The 12,117-nt window shown below is 47.3% G+C and overlaps 1 pseudogene; it reads left to right on the top strand.

Annotated features, from left to right (window-relative positions):
• Positions 1–799: 799 nt before the first annotated feature.
• On the top strand, positions 800–11,803 carry LOC130844519 (tubulin polyglutamylase TTLL13-like; annotated as a pseudogene).
• The last annotated feature ends 314 nt before the right edge of the window (positions 11,804–12,117 follow it).

Raw genomic sequence — 12,117 nt, 5'->3', positions numbered from 1 at the left:
AGCACCTGGCCGTGAGACACCATCAGTGGAAGCACTTGGCTGTGAGACCATCCACCAAAGGTAGCGTTGGCTGTTAGGACAGAAAGAACACTTTGGTTCCTTTTGGGGCGTCCCCCAACATCCCACCAGTTTTTGAACACCGGGAGAATTTCAGTACATTTGTTCATAATGTAGGAAGGCGATCTGCCTCATTTCTTTCCCTTTACAGACATTTCACCAATTATCTTTTATGTCAAATTATTATGCAATACATTATCTTCTCTGCATACCAGTAAATATATATCTTAGCAATTGCTGTATGCTATATTAGATTATAGCAATATATTCACCATATGCATTGTCTTAAAAATTTGTCCCTTGCATAGCATTTTATGTACTCACAGCTTAAAAAATTGAAGGAACACTGTTCCTGATCTCGCTACTGGACTGACCTATATAGATCATAGTATACTGATAACATACACTTTACTTACCCATGAAACTGATGAGAGTGATATTTAAAGAAAAAGTATGTATTCAGTTATTACCTATTTAAAGGATAAATCATTATTTTTATTGTGGATGGCATCACTCTTACAAAAGGGTTTTATATTAGGACATATGCATTCAGTTATATCACATAACAGTATCTCATATGGTTGCTGTGAAAATTAAATGACTTATTATGTATTTGAAGCGCTTACAACAGTTTATGGTACAGAGTAGGTACTTCAAAAGTTGTCATCCCTCCCTCTGTTTGTGCAGATGTGGAACCCATGGATGCGCAGGGCTGACACCATTTTGTACAAGGGACGTGACCATGCACGGAGTGTGGTATCCCTGGGGAGGTCCTGGACCCAGTCCCCTGCAGATACTGAGAAACCACCGTATTATTATTTTCCCCTTGTGGGTTTGCTGCTCTCAGCCCTTCCTCATTGACGGCTTCAAGTTTGACACGCGAATCTACATCCTGATCACATCCTGTGACCCTCTTCGGATCTTCACGTATGAGGAGGGCCTGGCCTGCTTTGCCACCATGCCCTACGTGGAGCCCAGGCACAACCACCTGTAGGAAGCCAGCTGGGGGACTTCCCTGGAGGTCGAGTGGTGAAGACTTTGCCTTCCAATGCAGGGGGTGCGCGTTCCATCCCTGGTCAAGGACCTGAGATCCCACATGCCTCATGGTCAAAAAATCAAAATATAAAAAAGAATCAATTTCTTAACAAATTCAATAAAGACTTTATAAAAAATGGCCCACATCAAAAAAATCTTAACAAACAACATCCTTAAAAAAAAAAAAAACGAGGGCAGCCAGCAGCCCTACGGTGCAGGGCAGCACCCTCTTCCACTGCCACGAGTACTGAGGTTCTGTGGAGAAACCGGGTACAGGGGCTTGTCATGCAGCTAGCTTGTCACCCATGAACAAGGAGTGAAACCTGGAGTGCCTGGGCACCTGGCTAGGAGGAGTAGGAGGAGAGCACGTGGTGGGGGCGGGGCGGGGGGTTGACTGCAGAAAAGCCACACCTGCAGGAAGGACACCCCCCCTCCCTGGGAGCCTACAGAACAGTCCTCCCTGAAGAGGGAGAGGAGATGAGTCACCCTGGGGAGGGGTGGGTCATCAAAAGGCAACGCAGGGCTGGAGGGAAGAACTATGTGGAAGCAGCCAGAGGCCACAGGGCCACTCTCTTCCCAGGATGACGTCTGCATGCACCTGACCAACTATGCTACCAACAGACACAGTGAGCATATTGTCCGGGAGGATGCTGTTGGCAGTAAAAGGTATGCTCTACTCTGCTTTCTCCTCTTTCTCTGCCCTTTAGCCCCACGGTCTCAGCAGCCCATGAAACTGAGCTGGCCCTTGGGAGGTTGAGCTGGCTTAACCTTTACAGAATCCTGTCCTGTGCCTGACTACCAAGTGCAGCCCCAAACCCCACCCTATAATTAAGCCCTGCTCCAAGCTGGTAGCAACCCCTTAAAGAGCAAGGAACCTAGGCATGGAATTAGGGTTAGTGTTAGGGAGCCTCCTGCCTGCAGCCCGGCTCCGCTGGTCTTCCTTTGACCCCTGGGCCTCACAGGAAGCTGTCAACACTCAACGCCTGGCTGCGAGAGCACAGCTACGACCCCCGAGAGCTGAGGGGAGACATCGAGGACATCATCATCAAAACCAGCATCTCGGCACATTCTGTTCTTCGCCACAACTGCCGAACCTGTTTTCCCTAATATCTGAGTGGAGGTACATGTGCCTGATTGGAGATCCTTGGTTTTGACATCTTGCTGGACCACACACTGAAGCCCTGGCTGCTGGAGGTGAGGATCATCTCCCAGGCTTTGCAAAACCAAGGTCTGCCCCTGAACAGGACACCTGGGATAGGAGTGTACTCAGCTGGTGGAACATGGAATGGGGGACGCACAGGCCGTAGGATGGATAGGATGTAGCAGAAGGTGTAAGACATCGGCACTTCTGACCTGCTAAGTCCAATCTTGGTGGTCTCTGGCCTCCACCATAGGAACCCAGACCTTGGATCCCAAACATTCCTCGTGTAAGCCTTGCCTGTAAGGACACTATAGCTATAGAGTCAGGCTGTCTGATTTGCTCTCACCAGCCTGTACACTGGAGGGATCTCTGTGGCAGAGTCCTGTGGCCTTGGAAGTGAGAACATTCAGCTTCTTTGGCTAAAGCCACTGGAGGGGGATGTCTCTCCTAGACCCTCCAGCTGGGCCTGCAAGAATCATGACCTGCTCAGGTGGTCTAGGAAGGGGATGGATAATGCCTTCTCCCGGCACGTAAACCACTCTCCGAGCTTCACCACTGACTCATGCCTTGATCGAGAAGTGAAGGATGCACTTCTCCGTAATACCATGACCCTTGTCAACCTCCGGGGCTGTGACAGAAGAAAGGTGATAGAAGAGGACAAGCGGTGAGTGAAGGAACGGCTTTTCCAGTGCCACCAAGAGCCATGAGAAACCAGGTGCCCCAGGTGTTTGATGTGTGCTTAGTTGTGTAACTTATCTTCGTTTATTATTACTTGCCTGTGAGTAAGAGTCCTTCTCTAGATGGAGAAGGCAGTCTGGGGCTGAGTAGCTATTAAAAACAATTTTTTGCATCGATAATACACTACATATCATAGATAAGTGATGTATTATGTATGCAAATTCAAAAGACACAGTGAATAGTCTCTCTCCTACCCTCCTCCTCCAGCTACTCAGTTTTCTTCCCTGGAGCCGATCAGTGTTCCCTGGGTCATGTGTACACGTTCACAAAACTTTAACGCACATATATACATGTATTTATATAAATTGTTTTTCTCCTTTTACCCAGACAATAGCATAACTTTCACACTCTCTGTACCCTACTTACCACTGTATTTTAGAACTATTTCGTATTAGCACATAAGGAACTTTATGGGGTTTGTTCTGGTTTTTTTTTTTCCCTTCTGTTTTTATTTTTTTTTCCCTTTTTTTTTTTGTTTATTATTTTTTTGGGGGTACACCAAGTTCAATCATCTGTTTTTGTTTTTTTTTTTTTTTGCCCACGGGCTTAGTTGCTCCGCGGCATGTGGGATCTTCCTGGAGCTGGGATCGAACCCGTGACCGCTGCATTGGCAGGCGGATTCTTAACCACTGCACCACCTAGGAAGCCCTAATCATCTGTTTTTATACACATATCCCTGTATTCCCTCCCTTCCTTGACTCCCCCCCCCCACCTCGAGTCCCCCCCACCCTCCGGGTCCAAGTCCTCTAAGGCATCTCCCATCCTCGAGTTGAACTCCCTTTGTTATACAACAACTTCCCACTGACTATCTATTTTACAGTTGGTAGTATATATATGTCTGTGCTACTCTCTCGCTTCGTCTCAGCTTCCCCTTCACCCCCCGCCCCCTCCCAAAACTCGAGTTCTCCAGTCCATTCTCTGTATCTGCGTCCTTGTTCTTGTCACTGAGTTCATCAGTACCATTTTTAGATTCCATATATGTGAGTTAGCATACAATATTTGTCTTTCTCTTTCTGACTTACTTCACTCTGTATGACCGATTGTAGTTCTATCCACCTCATTACATATAGCTCCACCTCATCCCTTTTTAGAGCTGAATAATATTCCATTGTGTATATATGCCACATCTTCTGTATCCATTCATTTGTTGATGGGCATTTAGGTTGCTTCCATGTCCTGGCTATTGTAAATAGTGCTGCAATAAACATGATGGTACAAGTTTCTTTTGGGATTATGGTTTTCTTTGGGTATATGCCCAGGAGTGGGATTACTGGATCATATGGTAGTTCTATGTGTAGTTTTTTAAGGAACCTCCAAATTGTTTTCCATAGTGGCTGTACCAACTTACATTCCCACCAACAGTGCAGGAGAGTTCCCTTTTCTCCACACCCTCTCCAACATTTGTTGTTTCCAGATTTTGTGATGATGGCCATTCTGATTGGTGTGAGGTGATACCTCATTGTGGCTTTGACTTGCATTTCTCTGATGATGAGTGATGTTGAGCATCTTTTCATGTGTTTGTTGGCCATGTGTATGTCTTCTTTGAAGAAATGTCTCTTTAGGTCTTCTGCCCATTTGTGGATTGGGTTATTTGCTTTTTTGGTATGAAGCTGCATGAGCTGCTTGTATATTTTGGAGGTTAATCCTTTGTCCGTTGTTTCATAGGCAATTATTTTTTCCCATTCTGAGGGTTGCCTTTTAGTCTTGTTTGTGGTTTCTTTCGCTGTGCAAAAGCTTTTAAGTTTCATGAGGTCCCATTTGTTTATTCTTGATTTTATTTCCATGATTCTAGGAGGTGGGTCAAAAAGGATGTTGCTTTGACGTATGTCATAGAGTGTTCTGCCTATGTTTTCCTCTAGGAGTTTTATAGTGTCTGGCCTTACATGTAGGTCTTTCATCCATTTGGAGTTTATTCTTGTGTATGGTGTTAGGAAGTGTTCTAATTTCATTCTTTGACATATTGCTGTCCAGTTTTCCCAGCACCACTTATTGAAGAGGCTGTCCTTTTTCCATTGTATACTCGTGCCTCCTTTGTCAAAGATAAGGTGCCCATATGTGTTTGGGCTTACTTCTGAGTTCTCTATTCTATTCCATTGATCTTCCTTTCTATTTTTGTGCCAGTACCATACTGCCTTGATCACTATGGCCTTGTAGTATAGTTTGAAGTCAGGAAGCCTGATTCCACCAACTCCATTTTTCCTTCTCAAGATTGCTTTGGCTATTCAGGGTCTTTTGTGTTTCCATACAAATCGTAAGATTTCTTGCTCTAGTTCTGTGAAAAATGCCACTGGTAATTTGATCGGGATTGCATTGAATCTGTAAATTGCTTTGTCATTTTCACGATGTTGATTCTTCCAATCCAGGAACATGGTATGTCCCTCCATCTGTTTGTGTCATCTTTGATTTCTTTCATCAATGTCTTAAAGTTTTCTGCATACAGATCTTTTGCCTCCTTAGGCAGATTTATTCCTAGGTATTTTATTCTTTTGGTTGCAATGGTGAATGGGAGAGTTTCCTTAATTTCTCTTTCTGCTTTTCCGTTGTTAGTGTATAGGAATGCAAGAGATTTCTGTGCATTCATTTTGTATCCTGCTACTTTACTAAACTCATCAATTAGTGCTAGCAGTTTTCTGGTAGAGTCTTTAGGGTTTTCTATATATAATATCATGTCATCTGCAAAGAGTGACAATTTTACTTCTTCTTTTCCAATTTGTATTCCTTTTATTTCTTTTTCTTCTCTGATTGCTGTGGCTAACACTTCCAAAACTATATTGAATAATAATGGTGAGAGTGGACACCCCTGTCTTGTTCCTGTCCTTAGAGGGAATTCTTCCAGTTTTTCCCCATTTAGAATGATGTTGACTTTTGGTTTTTCATATATGGCTTTTATTATGTTGAGGTAATTTCCTTTTATGCCCATTTTCTGGAGAGCTTTTATCATAAATGGATGTTGAACTTTGTCAAAAGCTTTTTCTGCATCTATTGAGATGATCGTATGGTTTTTATCCTTCAATTTGTTGACATGATGTATCACATTGATTGATTTGCGTATATTGAAGAACCCTGCATCCCAGGGATAAACCCCACTTGATCATGGTGTATGATTTTTTTCATGTGCTGTTGCAGTCTGTTAGCTAGTATTTTGTTGAGGATTTTTGCATCTATATTCATCAGTGATATCGGTCTGTAGTTTTCTTTTTGTGTGACATCTTTGCCTGGTTTTGGTATCAGGGTGATGGTAGCCTCATAGAATGAGTTTGGGAGTGTTCTGCCTTCTGCAATATTTTGGAAGAGTTTGAGAAGGATAGGTGTTAGCTCTTCTCGAAATGTTTGATAGAATTCGCCCGTGAACCCATCTGGCCCTGGGCTTTTGTGTGTTGGGAGATTTTTAATCACTGCCTCAATTTCCGTACTTGTGATTGGTCTGTTCATGGTTTCTATTTCTTCCTGGTTCAGTCTTGGAAGATTGTATTTTTCTAAGAATGTATCCATTTCTTCCAGGTTATCCAATTTATTGGCATATAGTTGCTTGTAGTAGTTGTTCCAATAAAGCTCCTCTAGAAACCATTTCCTGTGAAAGTTTATAATCACAAAACAGTTTAGTCATTCAGTAATAGGGCGTCATCATTTACCCACTGTTTCCATTGTAAGAAGGGTTACAAACATAGTAATGTGTTGCTGATACTAAAGTATAATTTGATAATGACAATAAAAATGAACTTGAGGGGCTTCCTAGGTGGTGCAGTGGTTAAGAATCCATGTGCCAATGCAGGGGACACAGGTTTGAGCCCTGCCCCAGGAAGATACCACATGCCGCGGAGCAACCAAGCCAGTGTGCCACAACTATTGAGCCTGTGCTTTAGAGCCGGTGAGCCACAACTATTGAGTCCATGTGCTGCAACTACTGAAGCCCATGCGCCTAGAGCCCATTCTCCGCAGCAAGAGAGGCCACAGCAATGAGAAGCCCACGCACCGCAACAAAGAGTAGCTCCCGCGCACCGCAGCTAGAGAAAGCCAGTGTGCAGCAATGAAGACCCAACACAGCCAGCCAGCCAATCAGTCAATCAATAAAATAAAAATGAGCTTGAATAGAGTGAGGATTATTCCTGTAATAGCATCACTCTTCACCACTTAGATTGTGATATGCAGGCCAGTGTGTGTGTGAGTTTTGCCATGACATCCTGAGGACCTGGCGCACAGTAGGCACTCAAATGTCTGTGTGAATGAAGGTGAAGTGTGACTGTAAATACCCCAGGTACTCCCACGAGACTGGACTGTGCACATGACCATTAGGAATCATGTCTTTCAATGGGGAAAAAAGGTTGAAAACTACTGGACTTAATAAACAAAAGTACGATCATAGAACCAGTAGGATACTAGGCAGCCATTTAAAAATGTTGTATGGTCCCATTTTCCTCTAAAATAAAGAAGGAAGGAAAGGAAGGAATAAAGAACAAGGTAATGTGTGGCAAAGCCAGGGTTCAAACTCAGTAAGGCCTGCCCTAGAGTTCATCCTCATAGCCAATATGCCAGCTTAATGGTAAGATTAGAGGTTTTTATCTTCTTTTTGCTCTTGTAAATTTTCTGTAATTAACTACTGTATAGAGTAGTAGTTAAATACTACTCCGTAATCAGAAACCTAAAAGATTATAACTTGGAGTGCTAGTTTACAAGAGGAAGCCATTGCACTTAGGATGAAAACCATATTTCTGAAAGCCAAGCCTGTTTTCATGGCTACACACAGGTGGGACTGGCCAGGTGGGCAGGTCCTGAAAGGCCATGAAGCTGGCAGGAGGCTCTCAAAGCCTCAGCCAGCCTTCCTCTCCCTACTGAACGTTCTCTCAGTCCTTCCTTGACTCACCCTGAGTTTAGTTTCCACAGGCAAGAACAAAATGAGTCCATCCATGCAGCAATGCTGGTCCAGGACCGCTATGAGGACTCCCACCTGGGGGGACACCGGCACATCTACCCTGGGCCTGACACCGAGAAGTACGCGCCCTTCTTCAAGCACAATGTGTCCCTCTTTCGGGAGACTGCTGCCTCCAAGGCCAGAAAGGAGTGTGCCAGGTACTTAGCCCTACATCTCCTCTGTCCCCCTATGTGGGGGCAAAGCCTGAAGCTGACCTGCTCCTCAACAGAGTGCAGAGGAAGCCAGACACTCCAGGAAAGAGGAAGGGAGTTATAAATTCTATCAGACTCTTTCTTAAACAATTTTTTTTAAATTTACTTTTTACTGAAGTATAGTTGAATTACAAAGCTGAGATTCCCTCCCACCTGTTTTGTTTGTTTTTTGGCTGCAGCATGCGGCTTGTGGGACCTTCCCCGACCAGGGATTGACGCCAGGCCTGCGGCAGTGAAAGCACTAAGTCCTAACCCCTGACCACCAGGGAATTCCCTCTATCAGACTCCTAATGATTCTTTTAGTAGGTTTCCCCATCTTCCCATGCCTTCCTCTCCCATCAGTCCCCAAACAGATCAATTTCCTGCTCTTCCCCCATCCCCATTTTCCCGCACCCCCTTTCTCCTGAATACAATTTCTCCGGTATCTGAAGCCGCTGTGTCTTGTCAGGCAGAAACTAGAAGAGATGCGCCTAAGCAGCAACAGCAGGAGACCTCAGGCAATAAGAGGCAAAAGGAAACCAAGGACCAGAACCAGGGTGTATCAGCAGGGGAGAAGAGCCAATCCAGGGCCCGGCTCCACGGCCTTTCCATCCACATGGCTTACAGGAACCGGAAGCAGGAGAAAGAGGTGTCAGGGGTTTTGCAGCTCTTGCTTTTCTGCAGGAAAGCGGGTTGGGACTCCTAGAGAAGGGAGTCTGTGCTGTCCCCTCCTTCTCTTGTGTGAGAGATGAGCTCCTCCTCAGTAGATGGAACCTGACCCTTTGGAACAGGAGGTGAGAAAGCGGATAGCAAAGGGAACCTTCCACCACGCTCAGGGAAGGGACGGAGGGAGAGTGGGCAGGCGTCTTGCAGCCATCCTCGTTGATGGCTGGGGACTCATCCTTGGAGATCCTGCGTTCATCGCTCATGTACCTTGTCGCTGCTACCAGTACACCTGGACACTATGCAGCCACAAGCAATTGTGGAAGAGGAGGAGCTGGAGCGGAGGATGCCCTGCTATAAAGGGAAAATCTCTTCCAAAGTCTGGGTATCGTAGAGCAGCGCACCTGCATGCTGCACCCCAGCCACCGGGGCCAGAATACACTGCATGAGTATCAGCTGAGGGTCCCCACACAGCCTCTCCCGGAACAAGGGCTGTAGCGGCACGTGGTGGTGGCCACAGCCGAGGAGGCTAACGTGATGGTGTCTGGCAGTGGAGCCTGGGAAAGTCGTGTACACTGGGCCTTGGGAAAGGGTCTGTTGGTTCCTTTGGCACCTGTTCCAAGGCTCCCTTGTTTCTACTCATGACATCCAGCCAAGTGCCGTCTCACAAGAGGCTTGTTCTCTATCTTCCTGCCCTGCAATCACCCCAAACTCATGACTGGCAACTAACAAGGCCACCACCCTCAGTGGCTTCTCTCCCTAGCTCTGCCAGTGCCGTGGCTCTCACTGGAGATGAGGAAACGGTCTTGGGCCAACAAAGCAGCTGCCGAATTCACTATTCCCTGGGCTAGTCGCAAACCTGTTGGGTCCTCTGTTTTTGTTGAATCCCAGAGGAGTAACTGGTTAACTAGTGGCCACAGCCTAGAAGCGATTTTCCTTATCTCTTTCTTCCACCACACCATGCAGCCTCACAAGAAATGTGGTAAGGGGCTGCTCTTCTCCCATAGCCTAGATTTCACCAGGATGGGCTGGGCAGTCAAGAACTGCAATCTCTGAGTCCGGTGCCATTGGTCCTCCCGAGAAGGGCCGCCAAAGAGCAGGGTCCTCATTTCCTGCATCCAGTTCGGCCCCATGAATCGATCCCCAGGATCTCAGGGCCACTGCCAAGCATGAGTGCTGCCCTTCCACGTCATTCCTGGTGCCATCTGCAGCCCAAGCATGTCGCCTGGATAAGAGATCCAGCAGCCATCGGCCCCTGCTCATTGTCAGCGAAGACACCTGGAAGGCGCTATTTTGCCAGCGCCAGCGTCAGGCTCACTAGCCGTAAGAATGCAAAACTAGCTTTGGCCGCTCCGACGTGTGTAAAGTCCCGCTAGCAAATATTACAGCTGGAATGCTCCCCAGATATTATATGGCACTTCCAGCTGCGTGGGAAATGGGGGAGGTAGTGGACCCATTTATTTACTTCCTTCTATGCACGAGACCCTGGTGATAGACATGGCAGAAATGCAGTCCCAGCATTCAACAGACGTGACAGGGATATGGACACGTAAACACACCAGTTACAATACAGTGTGGTAAAGACGCTGGAGGGAAGCACGGGATGCCATTCCTCTGTGCTGGTAACTGGGCAACCATTGGGAAAGGTGAGCAAATCTCCTCTGTGAATGCAAACTCAGGGGGACCCATGTTTCCACTGCAGAAGGCCAAGCCAGCAGAAGGCTAGAAGCCATAGACCGAGCCCTGGCAGGACCAGTGCCCCCCTCTTTAACCCCAAGCCAGGGCTCTCTTCTGCAACGGGAAAGAGTGGTAAGTGGCTCGTGGACTGAATGCACCTCGCCCTCCATGCTAGACCCTGAACACATGATACGGAGCAGGGCCCCGTGGGGCTCCTGGGCACAAAGCCTTTCTGTGTCCCCTATTTCTTTGATTATAGGAAAACAGCCTTCATTCAGCCTCCATGGCCTTCCCTGAGTTCCAGTGGGCAGATTCAAGCAGCGGTTAATTAGTGAAGGAAGGGGATGCAGGAGACCTGGGAGAAGCAGTCAAGAGCAGCCTTGGGGCAGGTCCTGTTTCCCCAGCAACAGTACACACAATATCTTTGAGCTATTTTGCAGAAGTCAAAACTCCCTCCGGGTGTGAGACGTTAATGATTAATGAGAGTTTGCTGCCCACAAGCATGTAGACCCCAGACCAGTGGGACCTGAAGGCTGATGATGCTGACTTCTACTTAACTCACCACCAGCCCATCAGAAGAATGCAGGACTGTCATTGCCTTGATCCTTTTTGTGTACCCCTGACCAGGAGCCCTGACTATAAGCCCTCTCCCTATTCCCCGGGGTGGGGGGAGTTCTTGAGGCACTAGGCTACTGTGTTCCCCCTTTGCCTGGCAAAGTAATAAAGCTATTCCTTTCTACGCCTCCAAGGCTCTGTCTCTGTATTCCTATTCGGCATTGGTGAACAGAGGCCAGGTTTTTCTCTGCGACACACAGAGCCGTCGAGGCCGGGCATCTCACCCTCTGCCCTGCCTCTACACCCCTGCTGCAGCACACCCCTGCACTCCTCAAAATCAGGCATGAGACGTAAATGCAGGAGGAAAGCCCAGCACTCAAGCCCTCCTGGAGAACCCCCTCAGCTTTCCAGAGGAGCAAAGTCTTCAATCTTTGCTACCTCAGACTGCCACCAAGCTTGTTTGAAGAGCCCTGGCCAGGAACCCTGTTTGCATAAGGCAAAACACAAAGACACCAAGAATTCCTCAGTGCCCTACGATTAATTTCGGATGGGTAAAGACTAAAAGATGAAGAGGAGCCACGGCCGGCCATGTGCCCATCTCCGTCCTTCAAACCTCCGCCTAGATTTACCGCTAATGATGAGTCTGTACCCTGCGTGCGGCCTGGGGCTGGAGGTCATGCTGGCGACACGGGGTCCCCTTCCCAGAGGAGCCGAGTTCTCATGGCTGGGGTCTGTCGCCATCAGAGACCCGCCAAGGGGACGGCCTTCCTGCCGCTGTGGTGGAGACAGGCCAGCCTGGGCAGCCCTTGGGGCAGAAGGGCGGCTCTTGGCAACTGAACTCGTCTTTGTATTAAAATTTATGCCCTTTTGCAGGAGCGTCCTCTACCTCATTCCAGCCCCCGAGTTTCAGGGAAGCCCTCTCTGCAATTAGAACCTGCAAGGGTAAGCTGTGGAGCGGATGAAGTCCAGAAGTCACGCCCTCTGCCCGAAGCGGGGAAGACACCCAGCACCCCAGCTTCCTGCCCAGAGATCTGGTGTCACTGGGCTGCGTTCCCTTGAAGGAGGGGGGCATGGCTGGAACTTTGCAGCTGCTACGCCCTTTACTTTACATTGCTTTCCATTCTCATCTTTGTATCTTTCTCTATTTTTCT

Source organism: Hippopotamus amphibius, chromosome 2, assembly GCF_030028045.1.
Source record: "Hippopotamus amphibius kiboko isolate mHipAmp2 chromosome 2, mHipAmp2.hap2, whole genome shotgun sequence".
NCBI classification, from domain to species: Eukaryota; Metazoa; Chordata; class Mammalia; order Artiodactyla; family Hippopotamidae; genus Hippopotamus; species Hippopotamus amphibius.
Note: the sequence above shows the minus strand (reverse complement) of the source record. Positions and strands in the feature narration are given on the sequence as shown.